Source organism: Prinia subflava, chromosome 10 (assembly GCF_021018805.1).
Source record: "Prinia subflava isolate CZ2003 ecotype Zambia chromosome 10, Cam_Psub_1.2, whole genome shotgun sequence".
Taxonomy (NCBI): domain Eukaryota; kingdom Metazoa; phylum Chordata; class Aves; order Passeriformes; family Cisticolidae; genus Prinia; species Prinia subflava.
In genome coordinates, this window is record NC_086256.1 from 21,982,959 (window position 1) to 21,988,958 (window position 6,000).

The window sequence follows — 6,000 nt, forward strand, 5'->3', positions numbered from 1 at the left end:
CGTGCTCACAGCACACACACAGAGCACAGCAGCACACTCCACAGAGCACAGCAACACACACACAGCACACAGAACACAGAAACACACAGCACAGAACACACACAGAGCACACGGAGCACAGAAACACACACACAGCACACAGAACACAGAAACACACACCACAGAACACACACACAGAGCACACAGAGCACAGCAACACACACACAGAGCACAGCAACACACACACAGCACACAGAACACAGAAACACACAGCACAGAACACACACAGAGCACACGGAGCACAGAAACACACACACAGCACACAGAACACAGAAACACACACACAGCACACAGAACACAGAAACACACAGCACAGAACACACACAGAGCACACGGAGCACAGAAACACACACACAGCACACAGAGCACAGCAACACACACACAGCACACAGAACACAGAAACACACAGCACAGAGCACACACACAGAGCACACAGAGCACAGAAACACACACACAGCACACAGAGCACAGCAACACACACACAGCACACAGAACACAGAAACACACACCACAGAACACACACACAGAGCACACAGAGCACAGCAACACACACCCCAGCATACAGAGCACAGCAGCACACTCCACAGAGCACAACAACACACAGAGCACAGAAACACACACAGAGCACACAGAGACAGAGAAACACACAGCACACCAGAGCAGAGCACACACCAAAGCACACAGAACACACAGCAATACACAGAAACACCACACTCCACAGCACACAACACCCAGCACAGCACCACACATCACAACACACAACGCCGTCCGTCCCTGCCACCCTCTCAAACAGTCCAAACTCCTGGGTATCAACGATTTTTGGCCATCACGTTGCTTACAAAAGTAACGTTAGATACACCCATGGGATTTACAGAGCGCATATGCTCCTTTTCTTAGTTTCTTTTAAAGGGAAAATAATTGTATTATGGGACTGTAGCCCGTTATTTGTAGCACAAAAGAAAGTGAAAGGGATTCAGTGATGCGCAGTTGAAAACACACGTTGGCATATGGTTCAGTTTGTGGTTTATGACAATTAAAACGCATTCACTGGGAGCCAGGATCAGGTACAGCAAATGCCAGTATTACAGCAGTAGAAACCACAAAGAGATGATGGACTTCAGTTTTGCAGCCACTCTCACAGAATGAAAAAAGCTAACAGTCATTAAGAAGAAGAAAAAAAATAAAAAGGCAAGAAAAAGAAAAAGAAAAAAAAAAAAGAAGAAAGAAGAAAAAAGTGTTGAAGTGCTTCTTTTTGGACTCATCTTTCACATTAACTTGCTCATATGGACACTGCAGAAGAAATAAAACAAGTCCTTATTGCATTACTTGGTAATCAGTATGGGAAAGCCCAACCCTGCTTATGGTTAACAAGAATTGTTAATGATATATAAATCATTTGATCTATCGTGCCCTCCAGTCTTAAAGGAAAATAATGGCAACCCCAAGCAAATGGTCCTAATTAGTGTCCAAGAAACCACTTCCTAAATGTATCCTTCCAACTCATTCCAGTTTGACTGTCCAGAACAATCTTTTGTTCTTAAATCCCTTTATTTTGTATGTAACTGCAAAAATGCTCTGCATACCGGCACTCCAAAAATAGTTCATTTCAGGGTAAGGACCAGCACTGAGGGCAGGAGGAAGGACGAGATGATCCCAGTCTCTTGTTATTGCCTGTAAATTGGTCCCAATCACTTGAAATTGCATTTCCCTGAAGCCTTGCCTCCTGACAAGTCTCCTTAGAGAAGCACTAAAGGGGAATTAATCAAAAAATCCCGAGTCACTGCCGCCGCTCGGACTGCAACACAAACTTTGAAAAGCCAAACCCCAAACTGGATCCAGCACCAAACTGTGCATATTCGGGCTGCCTGTCACATACTTTCACCCACTCTTCCCACCGTTTCCAAGTATGATCTGTAGGTTAAATGCACCGTGGTATAGCCATAGATACCACACCTCATGTGGTAACCAGGTGAAGGCTCAGACACACCCTGGAGGAGGAACAGAGCTTGGCCACTGCGTTATTGTGGCCTTGATCTTATTTCCACTGTTTGCTCCCTCAGGAGGCCTCTTTCTCGGATGGACAAAACACAAATTGCCATTCCTCATTAGCTGGAGTACCAGATCCTGTTGCTTCATGAATATAATCCACTCTTCCACCGAGTCCAGCGTCTTCTGCCACTTTTCTATCCCATAAGAACTCTGTCACAAAACATCATTCCTTAAGTTTGAAACATAGTGCGGAAAAGCAGAACTATATTGGACACAAAATGCATCTTGATCCCTTGGTCCTAGCATCTTGTTGTCGATTTAGTGTGGTGGTGTGGGGTTTTCGTTTGTTTGTTTGTTTGTTTGGGGATTTTTGGGTTTGGGTGGGGTTTTTTGTTTGGTTTGATTTTTTGTTAGTTTGGTTTTTGTTTGGTTTAGTTTTTTTAAATGAAAGCTGGAAGGAAACACTTTCTGGCATGGGTTCTCTTCCCAAACGTGATGGACTTGCCAAGGGAAATAGAACGTCTATAAAACGACAGTCAATGATATAGTTGCTGTGTAGTTCTCTTTATGCTATTTCCAGGAGATAACGTTAATGGGAAATGCTGCAATATTTTAACCAAGAAAATCTGTCAACGACCTTCCCTGGACTTAAAACGTCCTTGACTCACTTAAAGTCATGGTAAAACACATCAGTTGGGTTGCCAACTCTTACTACCATCGCATAAATAATTTTACTAAGTCGCGGAGACAACATACAAGCTGATGCCGAGAGGTTTCTTACTCACGTGTCCGCACGCAGAGCCACAGCAGTTACCCCTCTGCAAGCGGGCAGCTTCGGAGAGCACCACAGCTCCAGCAACTGCATCCACTGCGCTCTGCTGGCCAGCCTGAAAGCAAAAGCGACCAGCCAAGCTCTCTGGAGCCTTCAGCTCTTTCGGGTTTCATATTGCAAGCGAGTTTGATATTATCCTCTTGTAACTGCTTAAACCAAACACGCTAGCTTGGTGATTCGTGATTAAACGCGTTTATAAAGAAATTAGATAGTGTGGTGTTCACAAAGACTTGGCAGATCGGTGGATGGGGACAGGTTACAGACGCGATTGCGGCAGCTCTAAGGTAACGTTTGAGTGCAGCCACAGCCTCGCCGTTCTCCCCCCGTCCCCTGAGGACACCTCGCAGTGCCCCGGTGAGCCCGAGCCGTCGGTGCGGCGGGACGGGGACTGCCCGTGGGCCCGGGGGCGGCGGGGCGGCCACAGCAGCGCTCGTTTCGCCGGGAACCACAGGGCATTAACACTCTTCACTTGGGACCTTGTCCCCTCGCTAACACAATTTCCTCCTCTCTTTCCAAATTTCAGCTCCTCGAATTTTATTTGGAAAACATTGCAGGCAGTTACCAAAAAGTATTTGACGTATTTTACTACTTTTCAGTGCTCCTTGGTGAAAAGCAACTTTTATCCCTCCAACCTCCGCGCTCCAAGGTGCCCTGAGGTGGCCAGCCCGGGGCCACCGAGCCACTGCCGTGCGCAGGGGAGCAGCGAAGGCGCCGGGGAGCGGGAGATGGCCCCGGCGAGGGGGAGATGGCACCGGGGAGCGGGAGATGGCACCGCGGAGCGGGAGATGGCACCGGGGAGCGGGAGATGGCACCGGGGAGCGGGACCGGGAGCGGGACCGGAGTCACTTAGCACATCTGCAGGCTGCTGCCGGGCGATTATCAGGTCATTTCTTCCGTAATGCAAACCATGCGCTCCCGTATCGCACCAAACCGCTAATTGCGAACGGTGCGTTCCGTGCCGGAGGTGCTCGGCTGCCCCCGGCCGGGGCTCGGGGAAGCGCCCCGGGCACAGTTTGCGGGTCGGCCCCTTCTTGGAGCCGCGGAAGCCTGGAAGTGCTGGCGGGGATATCTCCGCCTGGGCACACGCGGGGTCGGCGGCAGCCCGTGTCTGTCCCGCCGGCGCCATCCCCAGCCGCACCTCCCGCCCGCCCCGCGGCTGCTCCCGAGGGAAGCGGCGCCCCGGAGCGAGAGTGACGGAGCCCCAGCCCAGCCCATCTGTAGGTCCTCTATGAGGCGCCGGTGGCCGTGCTTAGGGGTGTTGGGTACGTTTTATGGATGGGGTGTCTAAGGTAGCTGTGCTCCCCGGGGATGCCAAATGCCACACATGTCGAGCCACTGCTAGCAAGGACTCCCTAGTCGGGGTGTGCCTGAAATCAGTGTCAGTGCAAACATCATTTGTGCTTTGGTATATTTCGGTATAGCTTTAAACTGTAGAGTTACAAACTTTCTCTTTTCCCATACCTGCCTCCTTATTTCTTCTGTGAGTCCATTGTCGGTTTTCAGCACAATCTCAGGCTGCACACGGTGTTTTTCAGGAGATAGACTCTCACCTTCCAGATCTCCTACTCAGCTCTTCTGTCTCAGTCCCATTCCCAACCATAATGCCTGTGATGAAGCATTTCCTTGTCTCAGGCTTCTCAGTCTCGACACCACGAGTTTCAACACCAAGAATCTCCAAAAGCCCAGAGCAGGAACTGAGCTGCTCAGATGCCTCGGTGGGATTGAAGCCTTGCTGCCAGACTCTTTGTCACCAAACTTTTTGTTCAGCCTTTTCTAGTTACCTACATGGATTCTGACCTTTCTGTGAAGTTGTGGACTCAAGATGACCCCTCTCCCTTTCTGGTTCCTGTTGCCTGCTCCGATGTAGTGATTGCCTCCTCACTCCTTTATGTTCTTTTGCCTTCCCAGACATGATGGTTCTCAGGGAACACAGCTGCTCCTCAGATGTCCCTTTATTCCTCCTCCATGCTGAGTGTTCAGTTTGTTGCCTCGGTTGAAGTCTACCCTCTGTTCTCTCCCACTAAAGTTCAACCCTTTCTGGTTCTGTGTGTAAATCGGGTACTTTTCTCTCTCACAAGCTCTAAGGCCAGCAAGATGTGCAGACAGCACCAGAGAAAGGCTTCTTTCACTGATTCCAGACTCAGACAGTCTGGGAAGACCCAAGAAAAGTCCAGAAGGAAATCTGCAAATAAAATCATGCTTTCCCCTGAATCTGAGCATTCCTACTGGAGTAGATGAGAGAATGTAGCTGCACATATTCAGCAGGTACAGCAGGACATATGGGTACTTGCAGGCCATGGTTTATTACAGTTTATGACTCAGCCAAATTAGGATACATTTCCACATATTTGGCAAAAGTCACATTGCCAACACACAGATCTCCTTGCACAGTATCTCCCTGTCAAGTGCACTGTTGCTCCAGAGGAGGGGACACAAGAGGTGCTTAGTCTTTAGAACTACTAACATGAACATGACAAATGATTTCTTTTTCATAGTCTTCTATAAACTTCTATGTATACATAAAGGCTATACCTTTCTTGGCTAAATTTTTGCAAAACATTTACCCTAAAGCAAAGACAAGTCTGGAAAATAGGAGCTTAATTTATTAAATTATAACAAATTGAAAACAATGCAGCTTTACAGATAGTGAGATACTGACTACACTTAAAAATTTATGAAAAGTATATTATTCAGCAGCAGTGAATAGATCTAAACAATTCTCCTTGTGATTGAGTGGCTGCATCACATTGGTTTCAAGCATTTAATTTTATTTATAAATTCTTGTACTGTGCTGTGTGTTGTCTTGCAGGATCCACAAATGCATACTACATTGTGCTCAACCTGGAAGCTTATTTTCTTTCCTAGCATTGTGTTTACTTGCTTGATGTTTGCATCATCAGTCTAGTTCCTCATTCATATAAATTATGAAGCTTTCACCTGATGTCACATTCCATGAATTTGTGTCCTTAAAACTAGGCTCTAGAAAAATAATCAAGGAAATCAGTATGTAACCCAGTGGTGTAATCTTAATTCACCTGACATTAACATCTTAATTTATAAATTACTATGCAGGTTCCCTTTAAGCTCCCAGTGACCTCACTGATGTAGATTCTGCAGTGGAAGATGTGACCCAGCTCTCC